Consider the following 15,963-nt stretch of genomic DNA (forward strand, 5'->3'; position numbering starts at 1 on the left):
GATCTTTTTATGCTTTGTGCTTCTGCCACAAGGTTGGCTGATTTAATATGTGCGTTTGAATTTTGAGGTGTACAGGTGTTTCTTTTAAAGTGATTTTGTTGGAACATACAAATTTTTATATTAAAAAAATTTTAAACATTTTTGGAAAAACCTTCCCTATATATCTGAAGGGGGATTCTTATCCTTTTTCACTGTAAACTTTCTGTACTACTAGTGAAGTTCATAATCAGCAAAATCGAGGCATTGTAGTATTGCATTACTATTATGCTTTACAGCGTTTTTTTCCCATTTTGCAATCAGCAAGTATTAATGCTCCTACTACTACTACGAAGTTAAAGAAGCATTATAAGATGAAGAAGAAAGAGAATAAGACAGTGAGTGGAAGAGACACAACTGAGAAAAGGTTCCTTTCATTAACCATCTTTGTTGCTGTGTTTCTTCAATTTCTGAATGATGGTTTTCTTCCCCCTGTTGGCAACCATCTTTTTTCCTTTTGACCAGATCTATGAAAGTTTAATATTTGTTGTTAGAGGTCATGTGAGAGCTGTGTTTGCTTGAGTGTATTTGCAAGTGTACTGCTTGAGTGTGAAAATCCAGTTTAAACTCTCTCACTCATTTTCTACCGCTTATCCGAAATACCTTGGGTCACGGGGAGCCTGTGCCTATCTCAGGCGTCATCGGGCATAAACCAGGAGCCAACCCATCACTCTCATTCACTCACGCAATCACACACTACAGACAATTTTCCAGAGATGCCAATCAACCTACCATGCATGACTTTGGACCGGGGGAGGAAACCGGAGTACCCGGAGGAAACCCCTGAGGCACGGGGAGAACATGCAAACTCCACACACACAAGGCGGAGGGAATCGAACCCTGGCCCTGGAGGTGTGAGGCGAACGTGCTGACCACAGTTTAAACTCATAATGTCTTTAATAAGGCTTGATTATATTGAATCTATCTATCTATCTATCTATCTATCTATCTATCTATCTATCTATCTATCTATCTATCTATCTATCTATCTATCTATCTATCTATCTATCTATCTATCTATCTATCTATCTATCTGTCTGTCTATCTATCTATCTATCTATCTATCTATCTATCTATCTATCTATCTATCTATCTATCTATCTATCTATCTATCTATCTATCTATCTATTCTTAAGTGTTAAACTCATTAAGATTGTACAGCAAACCTACAGCAAAATGTGTGAGATTTCCAAACAGTGCCTTTTATCATTATAAGAACACTTAGAACAAATAGAATTCAATCAATGTGGAATATAATAATATTAATTATATTCCGAAACATTGAGAACAAACAAACAAGTAGAATTGCCAGCACTGTCAGTACAGTGTGTAAATTCTCTGGCTCTGACAGTTCCTCAGCCTCATATCAGTTCCTCTAGGAGTTTTCTGTGATTGCTGCTGCCAGAGATGCATTATTTTGCTTTGACAGGTCATTTGTAATTACTTTATATGTAATTACTTTACACGAGCTGTACTTGTGTTCGATGTGAATCTCAAGAGGACTTTGGCTGAATTGGGATTTGATGACATCACAGGATGCATTTTGACCCAAATCTGCAGATTGTTTTGAAAAATTGGAGGGTCCTCTGAATATTATCTCAGAGACTTTCCTTGTCGCCTGATTATTCCGGCATGCTCATAGGGGAAAATAATTGTTCTGAATGTATATATTTCTGTAAAGGTGCTTTGTTACAAGGGTCAGTTGTTAAACAGGGTTTGATTAAGTTTTGAAATCAGAACATGGTTATAATCATTCATTCTTCTTTATTAGTTGCCTGGGCAGGTTTGTGGTTGTATAATAGCCTAATTTATACAACCACAAACCTGCCCAGGCAACTAATAAAGAAGAATGAATGATTATAACCATGTTCTGATTTCAAAACTTAATCAAACCCTGCTATAATTATTGTAAGCAACTCACAACCTTGGTTAAAAGAAAATATTATTAAAAATAGCTGTCATTTAGGTGTGATGTCATATCACATTCTCATCTTATATCACATGTATCTGGCTTGAACGTCCATCATCTCCATTGTACTGTAAAATGCCTTCCCATGTTCCTTGGGGATTGTACTTTACCCAATAAACACTACTAGTCTGAACCAGATGTCCTGTGGAACCTTCTGGAAATCTTATATACAGATTTGTTTTGTCTACGTGATGAATATAAAATAAACTGATGGTTTGAAAATATTTTGTTTAGACGTGTTGTGGCAAAGTCAGCAACAACAACCTGAGTAATTAGACAAAACATTATTTAGACTGCTAAATAGTAATAAAACATGGTGGATTAACACAGACTGGGTGTCTCTGACAGAATGAATTCCTGTCTTAAAATGGTGAACTGTTTCTTAGGGCTACAAATTAAAACGCAACGACTATGTTATGGTCAGGAAAGGATCATGTGCAAAGACGATTTGTTATGAGTAATGAGATGTTCTCTGTCTGTTCTAGCAAACTAGGAGTGGATCTTTCTCACTCTCTCTTTCTCTTTCTCTCTCTCTCTCTCTCTCTCTCTCTCTCTCTCTCTCTCTCTCTCTCTCTCTCTCTCTCTCTCTCTCTCTCTCTCTCTCTCTTTCCCTTGCTCTCTTTGAGGATACAGAGCTGCTTTCTGTATTGCCAGGCCTATGAACTCAACTCTGCAGGTCAATTTCCAAAACATGTGGATGTCCAGCTGTAAAAAAAAATAATAATAATTCATTTATGAGCTGTAGATATGCTCTAAAAATATCATATGTTGAAAATATATATGTTGAAATGTTTATCTATCTAATGTTACTGTAATTAGTGTTTGTCACTACAAGTAATGCCATTTTGTAGGACCAGGCCATTTCTATGGTTATTTAAATAAATGAATAAATAAATACATATGATTTCCATATTAGCTGATTTAATTTTACTTAAATATGCCTAGTTATTAAAAGTTTTCAGCACTCAATATTTCAAATGTTTCAAGTAAAATTCAACAGAATTTAGAAGTACGATATTGTGTAAATATTTGCCTTTAAAGGGAAATGAAAAGTTGCAGGGAAATTTTGTATGGAATGTATATGAAGGCACGGCTGAGTTTTTAATATGATGTCAAAAAAAACATTCATTCATGTTCATTTTCTATAAAAGCAGGTGTGACTTACACATAAATTTGCATAGTGGATACTTACTCATAAAAAATGTACCTTTGTTGTTATAGTGATGTTTCCTGTGGGATGTCATTTATCTAGTATTTTTATTCTCTAGTGTCAGTGTCTCCAGTGTCAGAGCTTTGTGACAGTAAGAGATATAGCTTTAATTTTAATATTTCATACATGGGAAAGTCCTCAGGATAGATAAACTTGTGCAGTCAGATATCTCAGTAAAAAAAGTGAAGCTGGTGAGAAGAGAAGAGTGAGAAGAGGAATGTTTATAGCTTAGCTGTTTGAGTATTTTTTTAATTGATTGTTCATATATATATAATGTATATTTTATTTAGAAATTAACATTACACATCACATTATAAAGGGTCACCTTACCATGTTTTATTGCTTTCTTAAGTACTTAATAATAATAATAATAATAATAATAATAATAATAATAATAATAATAATAATAATAATAATAATAATAATAATAATAATGCATTGTTTTTTGTTTCTGTTATTTGTTTTTTGCAGTTAAATATATTAAGATATTCTCTAAAATTCTAAATAAATTAACAAACCGACATTTAAAAAATGCATTACAGTATATTTGCTGCAGTACATTCTCTATTGCTCTCTGCCCATGTTTCCATTTTTATTCCTATTTTCAATAATTACATCATTTTAGAAAGGCATATGGATCATCAATAAGTAATGAATATAGTATAGGTTTAGTCTACACTTGTTAACATGCTGATGTGATGAGGAGCAAAGCTAAACCAAAATGATTTTTTTTTTCTTTTCAAACAGTACAAATAACCTACTGTGTTTAGACTGAATACAGGAATGCTGTTGACATTTTGGCCCAGCAGGTTAGATGTCCAACTGTTCTGGCATGTTGAGATAGTGGCTAAGTGAAGCTATAAAGATTACAGAGATAAAAACTTGCTTATAAATGCATAGAATGACTTTTCCTCTAGGAGATCTCAGAAATATCCAAGTCCAGAAATAATAATTTCAAAGAAAAATACAGCTGCATTTTTTTTAAATAAACATACAGAATATCCTGGGAATTGGTGAAACTATTAAAATGAGTTTACTGCTTGATTTATGCTATACTAAATTACATGCTTAACTTTTTCTTTACCATACAGAAGATTTTTATTTGAACTGGTCTGGCACATTGCTGCCCTCTTACATCAACATAAGCTTTAACAGCTTGAGGGAAAATTTGTGTTAGCATTTTTCATGTTAAGAGTCAACCAAAGTTCCTGTTTGATCTTGAATTTTAATGGATTTTATTGAAAGCATCTTGTACTGTAAGTGCTCAAGTCTAATTCATGCTTACCAAGAATAGTGAGAATACAAGGAAATGTTCTTGACTCTGCCCAAAAAACAAACAAACAAACAAACAAACAAAAATGGTTGGAGCCTTGGCAATCAGTATGAATATAAAAGATGATAATTTGCGAGACAACAAAGCCAAGATGGACTACATGGTTCATAGCTTTAAGTTTTTCTTTTTTGTTTGTTTGTTTGTTTGTTTGTTTTACCGTGATCTGATGTAGTCAGCAAATTTGTTTTAGATTATGAATAAGAGTTTGCCATACAAGTTAATATAGAAACAATTATGTATTAAAACTAACATATTTTATTTTATAAAACTAACATAGCCATGTGTGTCATGGCTGTACAATAAAAGATTAATCAAAACTGATTGATTTCAAAATTCAGCCATGCTCTGGGATGAATACTGTACTGTAGGTGTTTAATCAAGTAGCAACCAAGTTTAATTAAAATAGGTTATTAGGTTAATTGAAAGCTGCAAACAGTAACAGCAAGTACACAGAACTTGATTATTTTTAATTTCTTTTCTTATAAACCTGTAGACATTGTAACATGGGTAGATCATTCACTTTTATATCACCTTCACAAACATTATCAATGATCAGTCATTTCAGGAAGCAGTTATATTGCTAGTGGTTTCAGTTGTACCTCTGAAAGGACATTTAAAGAATCTATGGCAAATTCTATAGCAAAGACTTCCTTCAGACCTTGAACCATGTACAAATAATAGAGTTCTCGATGAACCCTTATAACTAGGAATTACTCGGTACAATTATATGGCCAAAAGTGTGTGAAAGCCTGACCATGACTCCCATACAGTATGTGGGCGCACTTCTATATAGGAAGTCTTTGTGATTGGCTTGAATTTGAGTAGCCTGCACCTAAACCCCAATGAATACCTTCAGGATGAACTGGTTTCTGACCTCGCTGCCGCTCTAATGGCTGAATGAGCAGAAATCTTCAATGATACATTCAAAACCTTCCATGAAGAGTGGAATTTATTATAACAAAAAAGTAGTGAGTAAAACTGGAATAGAGGGCTTAAAAACCCCAAATAAGTGAGATAGTCAGCTGTTAATCAATATAGTGTATTTTACTGTACACTTAATAGAATGAAAGGGTTATTTAACTTTTTTTTTTTTTTTTACCAGAGGCGAAAGGAATTTGCTCCTGTATTGTTTTGTTTCACAACGATGCTTTATGGCTCAAATGAAAGTAGACTCTCCAAGGGCTTTATTGCCAATAGTTGCCTACTACTAGCAATATATTCATAGATACAAAATTTTTCCCACCCACAAATGTTAATATCTTCAAAGTAAATTGTGATATCAAATGCATTTCTGCTCCCCAAGATGGGCATTCTTTCTCATAAGCATCTAGTATTTGTTGCCATTTGCTTCAACCACTAAATTTCTGTGTAAGGTTATCCCAACAGAAGTAAAAATGACTCTCACTGAAAGCCAACAGTGTCCTAATTAATTTTTGTCAGACTTGCAGTGATAAACTAGTATGGTATACTGTAGTGATTGAAGAGGGTATGTTAATTTCGAATCTGCTGGCAGAATGCCCATGTACTGATCATGCCAATGCACTGCCAATGTAATGGTCAAAATTATTAAGGGTATTTTAAGAGACTTGGAAACACTTAAAGAAACCACTGTTGTAGAAGTCTACAAGACCATTGATTGTTTTTAATTTTCATTCTTGAAAAATTTAATTACATGTTGGGATTAACATCTTACAATGTGTTTCTAAATTAAAATTCTGAATTTCCCTGATGCAAACTTAGACAAGTCTCAAACCTAAACCCTAGCCTTTATCTTTATTTATTATTATTATTTTTTATACAAAATAAATATAAATTGTTTCCTGTTTGCTACAGTATTAGCATGGGTGAGAACATAATGGTCACAATCTAAAGTTCCCTTTTTTAATGTTTGTTTTCTCTTAAGGACCCATTGCTTCAGTGTCTTACACGGCTTTCTGATTAGATCCAGCATTTATGTGGATTACGTAAAGCAGGATCAGATCAGCAAAATGAAAATGTTTTGGCTGTGTCTAAAACACTTGTGCATATTAGAGAACTCAGGCAAAGTGTGAAGGAATCTTTCTGTTAGTAATGGGGTTCAGTGCAACACAAATCCCAGGAGAGCACATCTTTCATTTACTGTTCTGCTGTGTTAACAAAGGATTCCACATAAGAAACTTGGTTCCCTCCTGTGGATCCCTGGTGCATTTGTGAAAGTTCTGCAGAATACTGTTGGTGAGATGAGCATTATTCCTTCCTGGATTGCTTTTTGTCAGAGAAAAAAGCATTTCAAGATAGACTGGCTTGTTGAAGTGCCCAGGTCACCAGATTAGATAGATAGATAGATAGATAGATAGATAGATAGATAGATAGATAGATAGATAGATAGATAGATAGATAGATAGATAGATAGATAGATAGATAGATAGATAGATAGATAGACAGACAGACAGACAGACAGACAGACAGACAGACAGACAGACAGGTTGTAGCTCATTCTTGAAGACCAATGGACTACTGGTCAGAGATCAAATCCCAGCATCTCCAGTCTGCCAGTGCTAGGTCTCTAAGCAAATCTCCTGACTCTCACCTCGCTTTATATAAAAGCATCTTCCAAATCTCAATTCCTTTTTACTATACGATAAAAAGAAATCTTTTTTAAAGGAAATCTTTGTTAAAAGTTTCAATGTAAGCATACCCAGTTCCTAAAATTGCTGAAATTTCTTTGCATGAAGGGCATCAGAAAAGACAACACCTTAATTGTAAATATCCCAAAGACGTTTTTTTTTCAATATTCTAAGGATTCATTTTACATTTTAGAAGTAAAATAATTTATGCATATAGTATTGCCCTTATAAATCCATAGATAGATAGATAGATAGATAGATAGATAGATAGATAGATAGATAGATAGATAGATAGATAGATAGATAGATAGATAGATAGATAGATAGATAGATAGATAGATCGGGGACCAATCGGGGATCTTTTCTAGACACTAAAATGGCTGATGGTGTCAGAAACAGCATCTAAATTAAAACTATCTTGAGGCCATCCTGAATTGAATGGACCCCTACAACAATAGTTTCAATAGCTACACAAATAATTTCCCTATATAAAAACATTTAACATTTTTATAGAAACCTTTTAAATACACTAAAGAAGCTGGCTTCAAATGGGTGAAAATTGATCATGCTTGAAGGTGCCACCCTTTTGCATGCCCAGGAGTGGAAAGGGGACACCATAGGACCACCATAGGATCACCTCTAACCAGTGATGTCCAGAGACAGAATAAAAAAATTGAGCATAGCAACAGCTGGGTTACAGTTAGTAATTTTATCCTCAAAAAATGACATAAGTATTGGCCTTGTGATCTATCAGATTAATCAAATGTCTAAATAGGAGGATAAAAATAAGAATGCAAGTCACGTTTTAAATCAAGGATCCATTCAGTTCACGCACTATATTTGCACTAATTTAAATTCAAATACACCACCTCTTTCAGCGCACATCCACACATCCACCCCTCTTGATGCCCTCTGTCTTCCTCTTCCCTTATTTTTAATCTATCTATCTATCTATCTATCTATCTATCTATCTATCTATCTATCTATCTATCTATCTATCTATCTATCTATCTATCTATCTATCTATCTATGTACTGCATGTCTAAATACAACTCTCTCTATCTAATCTCTCTCTCTCTCTCTCTCTCTCTCTCTCACTCTTTCACACACACACACACACACACACACACACACACACACACACACACACACACACACACACACACACACACACACACACACACACACACACACACACACGCCGGCGTCGGGAGGAGGAAGCGTGACCAATTCAGATTTCAGTTGCAGGACAGCTTCTCTCTAGGCAGCTCTACTCTTTTAGCACAGGAACATTTAATCCAGGTTTCGGACCCGATTTAATTCGGAGAATCTCGGACCCCGCCGCTTCATTTTAAAAGGAAAAAGAAGAAATAAAGAAATAAAAGGAAGAAAAAATATATATATATAACCCGTCCACCCTGTTGTATGCGTCTGTTCCTCGCCTCTATCCCGTCTCCGCCCTTATCCCTTTGGCGTGCGCAGATGCCTTTACAGCGGACTACATCGCTTAGGAGGCGTTATCCGTTCTCAGAGGTTTGATGAATGTAGATGTGGATACTTTGCCAAGGACATCGGGGCAGCGTTACATGAGCCGAGCGCGGGCGCAATGATTCGGAGCGCGTCTCCACTTTGGGAAAACACTCCTCGTTTTGGGCTTCTTCTATAAGCAGCTTGGTTTTATGTGTGTCTGTATGTTTGCGGATGTGTGTGTATGTGGATGCAAGTGCTGGACTTGATGCAAATAAAAGAAAACCGGTGTTTCTCGAAGCTCATCTCGGTGTGTTGGACGGGGTCGAAGTTAAGCGCAAGAGCTCAGAAACCAAGAGAAGCCGAAATTAAGGTAAAAATCCAAGATTGCTGTTTTTCTTTTCTTTCTGTCACACGCGGGTAATTTCACTTGGTCAGTACCCTCAGGAATGAGAGTGAGTGCATGTGTATTTTCCGCGGCTTATTGCGTGCAAATCTATATATAGAACCTGTAATGGAGAGCTGTTAAATGAATATATTAAACAGCTCTATCAGTGAATTTACTGTCATTTTTTGCTGATGTTTATGTTTTATTCATGATCCTCTAGTCATGTTTTATGGCATCCAGTAACGATTACGCCACTGATTTATCTATATAACCCTGTCTCCTTTCGGTCCTGTGTAGTCTCTATAAGTTAATAGGATTCAGCACCATGGACAGCGTCCCCTTCAACACAATTAGATTTACCAACATGTCTCTTTAAGCACGATCCTAGACCTCCTAGGTTCGCATTCGTGCATCCCCCGGAGCATTAAGTAACTCTGCTGAGAATGGAAGAGTGCTAATGCATTTTGCTGGCTGTGGTCATTTATAAACGATACAAACAGAGATCCATTTAGTGTTCCAATACTCTATGCATCTTTGCCAGCTTCGCTTAGTGTCATAGAGTGCTTATAACCAATCCTGCTCAGACATGAAACATGGTTAGCAGAGATGACATTTAGAAGGTCATACCTGGCAGAAATTTGACAGAGTTTACATGTGTGATGTGCTGCAAACAACCACCAATTAGTTCCACTCTCAGGAGCCTGACAGCTCTGTGACTGAGACACTCAGTGCTGCCAACCTTCCTTGCTAAATATTGACTGATTTCACATAACAATAAAAAACATCAGTTTATATTTGTTAGAGTACATTATAAAAAAAAAACCCTGAACACTACTGATCTGGTCATGTATCATGTCTTTAATTTATGGTCTGGATTTTAAGTGAAGAAATGTGTGTGTGCCACACCCAGCTGATACCATAACATTCATCACTATCCATAGTACCCTAGATGTGACTTTGCTTATTGGCAGGTGCCCAGTGTGTGAATATATGTCTTTGTGTGTGGTTTCAAGTTTAGAGAAAAAGCATTTCAGGATTTTTGGTTGAGAAAAAAAACATTTTGTAAAGACAATGTCCTCTTTTTGGCACCCTAGGCAGTATTTGGCTTTATTCTCTGTATTTCTCACATGTAAGTGTAAGTGAGGCCTTCTCTCTCTCTCTCTCTCTCTCTCTCTCTCTCTCTCTCTCTCTCTCTCTCTCTCTCTCTCTCTCTCTCTCTCTCTGCTCTCTCTCTCTCTCTCTCTCTCTCTCTCTCTCTCTCTCTCTCTCTCTCTCTCTCTCTCACACACACACACACACACACACACACACACACACACACACACACACACACACACACACACACACACACACACACACACACAGCATGTCATGTCCCACAGCCTGACTTGTCCCGTCTGTCAGCACACTGGGAATTTGAAAGCAAGAGTCTATTATGGAGAATGGTCTGACCCTGAGGCACAACAGTCTTCAGAATTCTCCAGTGTTGCCTGTCTGTGTAACCATGCCAAGGTCTTCGATTGTTAAGAGTCGGTAATGTGGGTGTATGCATCTCTGTGCTTCCACATTTGGACGTGATAGACAAACAGAAGGTGGGAAAAATGGTGTTAATTACAGTGTAAATGATAATTTGTCCATAGAACCAGATCTCATGGTAAACTTGTACAGTATGACTTGTAATACAGAAGCATATATCAGAAGCATTTATAAATATCGTTTAAATGCTTATAAATGGATTTGTAAGAAAAGCTAAAAGTCAAACCATATTATAAAAATGAACCTTTGTAAGTTATTGTTTAATCTGATTTGTGCTGTTTTGAACATTTATTTACATTCTAACATTCTATGACATCATGTAAAATCATAAAAAAAAATGTAATTTGCCAGTAAAAAACTGTTTGGACTAAAATTCTAAAATTTTAAGAAACGTCAAATCTGTACAGTAAGTGCTTAAAGGTTTTTGGGGTGTATTTATGAGTGAATCTGGTTAGGAATGTAAGAACCATTAAAAAGCCAGAGGGTTGATTTGAGGATGTACAATGGGTTGCCAATGGGTTGCCAATGGGTTGAATGCCAAGTATAATAACATGCCAAACTGAACATACAGTTTGTTTCCAAATCTCTTTTAATAAGCTAAATATTAAATGTTCATCATCACCTCCAAATATTAGAGGTTAATTTATTTTACAGTAATTTATTCATTGTGTCATTTAGACTTCTAAAATTAGAAAAGAGGCATGCACAAGGTCCCATATATGAAGACCCAAATAAGCCAGTATTTTATCCCAGTTACAGGATTACACATGCTACATTTTTTTATCAAGCTCTAGCACACAATTCTAAACTGAATTTGTTTTGTTTGCTTTATTGGACTCTATAAGTTAAATTGAAATGTCCTCTTTTTTAAAGACGTTTTTAAAATGTAGTATATTTATTAGTTTCTTAAATTTAAAAGAAATGTTTCACCAATCCAGTCCACCTTGCTTTAATTCCTGAAGGGTTTGTTTACACATAAACACCTTTGAAGTAAAACACTTCAAACAGAATTATGATTTTTTTTTCATGTTCTGAGAAAAATATTCTTTACCACTTGGCAAATAAATAAATAAATAAATAAATAAATAAATAAATAAATAAATAAATAATCTTGTCAACAGGGGAATTTGTCTATTAACTATACAAGGGAATTAAACATATTTACAAGACTGTTAAAACATTATTTATCTCTTTTTGTAACATTATATGTTACTAACACAGCAGAAGTATTTTAGGAAATATCCTCAAATGTCCATAACATAACCGCTAATGCTAACCTGACAGGATACACACATATATTTATAATTTTTTGTATACAATCTTTAGAGCACAATCAGATATCTTTATGAGCTTTACGGAATACATAGATACCAATTTGTTTTACAATAAGATAATTTGCTGTTTTACCACTAAAAAATAAGTATTGCTATTAGAACTGAAAAAAAAAAAATTAAATTTTAATATAAAGGTTCATAACGATATAATAGCAGCTCTTATACACTGCATATCCATTTCACATTATTATTTTATACTGTTACTGAGATAGACTCAGTCACTTACCAGGAGGATAGGTTAGAAATGACTAATAGCCTACTATTGAAATTAATAGTAGGCTTGATCAGGTTGGCTCGGCATTTGGGTAGAAAAAGAACCCCAATAAAGTTGCTAAAAGAAATGATTCCTTTATTCCTCTAGGTAGACCCTTAAATCTGTGCAGAGCTTTTCACCTGAGTAATTCTATATGAATATGAAGCCATTTAGAAAGTAAAAAGCCATTTAATATCTAAACGTTTTTCTGAACTTGTAAGTACTTTAGAATGATATTTTATTAATAAACCCATACAATTTTTTTTGTTGTTGTTGCTTGGAGTAGAACCCAATTTAGGCCTTCTTCTCTTGTAGTCCACATGCCCCATATTTTTTTTTATTTGCATTTGGCAGACACCCTTATCCTAAGCGACTTACATTATCTAATTTTTTTTTTTTATACAAGTAGGCCTTGCTCAGGGGCTCAAAAGTGGCAGCTTGGTGGACCTGTGTTTGAACTCACAACCTTCTGATTGGTAGCCCAACCCCTTTAGCACTAGGCTACCACACGCCAATTCATAGTTTGACAGAATGTGACCAATGGCATGCTTTTCAGCTCCCCTTGTTAGAAAAGACGGTTCAACAAGAAGTAGGATCAGTCTGTAGAACTATTAGTTTCTGGGTGTTTGGTTTTGCACAATCCTGGGTAAAATCTGGAGACTCCTTTGTGCAATAATCCAAATAGATCCGCAGCTTCTGAAATACTTAAACCAGCCAGTCCACCATGGTCAAAGTCACTGAGATCAGGTTTCTCCTCATACTGATGTTTGCGGTTGACATTAACTGAAGGGCTTACAGGCCTGTATCTGCATGATTGTATGCATTGTGCTGCTGCCACATGTTTTGATTAAATAATTGCATGAATGTGGATGGTGATTATAGTGTATATAACACAAGATTATGGCTTGCATGTGGCAATTTTGGATGTACTAGGATATACTCATGCATGACTCATAACACAACAAAATTGAACAGTGACATACTCGAAACTTTTCAAAACATGTACTCAAACTTCTAATATCATCTTCACTTTCTCCTCTGTAGGGCTTCACTTAAATCATTTTATCTCCTCTGCTGCACAGTCCACCCTCATCTTGCACTGCATTGTAGACTCTCTCTTTTCTCTGGTCTTTCTACACTCCCTCCCTTTCTTTCTTATTCTTATTTACAACCCTCTTCTCATTTCCCCTGTCTCACTGATCTCCAAACAATCAGCTATGTAAACACAACACTTCTTGCTTCGGCGGCCCTTCATGCTGGGCCTGATTTCTCTCAGGCACAATTTAAACGCCTAGTGGCTAATGGCCATGGCTTTAACTCACATTGCTTCTAAAGGCAAATGGTCAAGGGCATGTCTCCGTTAAGAGTGGCAGGCTCTATAAAAAACCTTATCTAAAAGCAGGCCAATTATCTCACCTGCTGGTGTATGAATAATAAAGAGTATTGGTTGTTGGTACTGTAAGTCATTAACTCCCTGCTTCAAATATAACAGATAACTACAGTTTTGTAAGCAATTGTATATTTAATAACTCCACATATTGGCTTCACTTACTTTATATGACTTTAAGATTGATGAAGAAATGTTGGTTAAACTACACTAAATTTGGCAAATGTAAAGGTTGCATGCTACAGTATGTGCCAAATGCTGCGAGTCAATGTAAGGACTGCCTCTAGAAACATTTTTTGCAGTATGGGGATGATATGGCTTCCTGTGATGAAATTTAGTCCAGCATCAAAGTGGCCAGGAGATGATGCAACCATACGCGATGCAAAGTGGGCAAGGCGAATGAGGCAGAAACTTTATGAGAGTTTATATTATGCAAATCAGAAGCAAAGCAATACTGCATGTACAGTACCAGTAGGAGTTAAGGGCAGTGATACAGATAATTTTCTCCCTGTTTCTACCTGTTTTTTTTTTTTTTTTTAGAATGCAGAGTGGCACAGAATGTATCTTCTTTGGCTGCATGATTCCCAGTTCAGTCCTGAACTTGTTTTTTTGTCTGTGTATGTTCTCCCCATGTTCCTGTGGGTTTCCTTTGTATTCTTTGGTTTTCTCTCCCTTTCCAAAAACATGCTAACCAGATATGCTCCCGATCCACTACAACCCTGACCAGGATATGGTAGTTGCACAAGATGAATATATGTTTGAATATTTATGTTGTTTTTTTCCATTCTAGCAATGGTTTAATTTCCCCAAACAGATCAGTGAAAGTGATTTCAATGCAAATAGAATACAGAAATATAGCTAGCTATGATTACAAGACTCCAAATGACCTTAAAGGATGGTAAAAAATAAATTATTTATAATCAGGTGAGTTTATAGTTTATGAGTTTATATCAAACTCTCTGGTGTTTATAATGCTTTATGATCACACTTTGTGGTGTCACCACCTTTTTGAGTCTGGTATCGCGCATAGTTTCTTCCTCATATCGTCTCAGGGTGTTTTTCCTTGCAACATTCGCCTAAGGCTTGCTCATTAAGGAAAAATGCAAATAAATTTAAAAATAAGTCAAATATTAAATCTTGAAATTTTTGTTCTAGATTTTTTTATATTCAATTTAGCTGCTTTTTAGACAGTGTCCATTGTTAAAAGTGCTGTACAAATAAAATTGGATTGAATTGATGATGACAATTTGCAGCATTTTGCAATGGATTTTTCTTTCTTCTTTAGCCATTACATAAGATATAAACTAATGACTTTAATAGCTTATATTGTGTACATTGTGTACATATTGTATACATCATGGGCCATTTAGTCCATAAGTAGTTTAGGGTAAATACATTAATACAGAATACTGTATGACAAGACAAGAAATAAGGAACAAGATGAGGATTTATTAAAGCATTAAATCCAGAGCTATTTACATAAATATACTGTAATCAATGTTACTTTTATAGTGCTATAATACTTCCAAAAGACACTCTCCTATAACTTTTACAATAATGAGACAAGCAGCAGAGATGCCGTAGGTTAGCAGCCAGCAATAAAACAACAAATATCAGGGGTCTTGTGGAAGATAGTTAAAATGGCTGAGAAAATGTGTTTTGAAGATATAATAATAAAAATATGGCAGTTGTAGGATATCAAGGTTTAAGAATGGAAAGGAAGGAAGTGCACAAGTGAGCGATCCATTTATAGAGGATCTGAAGGCTTATTAATGGTCTGTGTAAGTAGAGGAGAATTTTTATAGGAATCAAATAAAGATTGAACGCTGCTTAGAGTATTGGTGAGTTCAATTCTGAACATCATGGAGGTTATGAAGAGCTGACACTTAGAACTGAGACCAATAAGGCGGGAATTTCAGTAATCTGAGCAGCTTGAAATAAAAGAATGTACTGTATAAAAGATAAGATAAATAAGTTCTGAGCTTTTCAATATTTCAGAGATTAAAAAAAAGAAGAAAGATTTCACTTTGGAGCTGATAGGAGAGTCAATTATGAGAGTGTGGTTTAAAATGAATTAGCAGAGACTGATTAGGCACATGACCAAGAACATGCACATGCGTAGGTAGATGAGGGTTAATTTGCAGATGACATCCAGAAGTTATTTTAGCTGGCTGTTGATGAACAATTTGGTCCCAGGACTCATGTACTTATTAAATCGACATGCCTTTGATTTTGTAATTGGTTTCAATTCAAATGGCTCATTTGAAATATAACAAATGTTAGAGTTAATGTAAAGAATTGTTTGTTGGGGATGAAAGGCGAATTCTACTGGACTCTTGCAGGATCAAGCACAACAGCACCAATAATGGTCTTTAATAAATAAATAGAGTGGTAAGATTAAGCAAAGTTGGGGTTGATTCCTTTCAATACCAGACTGAACTGGG

At 35.3% G+C, this 15,963-nt stretch overlaps 1 protein-coding gene across 1 annotated transcript in view; it reads left to right on the top strand.

Annotated features, from left to right (window-relative positions):
- The first annotated feature begins 8,370 nt into the window (after positions 1-8,370).
- si:cabz01090165.1 (uncharacterized protein LOC100333421 homolog) overlaps positions 8,371-15,963 on the top strand; it is a 163,270-nt gene continuing 155,677 nt past the window's right edge. The window contains exon 1 of the mRNA XM_027179574.2: positions 8,371-8,994. The gene's annotated coding sequence lies outside the window, so the exon portion shown is untranslated. The remainder of the gene's footprint in view (positions 8,995-15,963) is intronic.

This window comes from Tachysurus fulvidraco, chromosome 13, assembly GCF_022655615.1.
Source record: "Tachysurus fulvidraco isolate hzauxx_2018 chromosome 13, HZAU_PFXX_2.0, whole genome shotgun sequence".
NCBI classification, from domain to species: domain Eukaryota; kingdom Metazoa; phylum Chordata; class Actinopteri; order Siluriformes; family Bagridae; genus Tachysurus; species Tachysurus fulvidraco.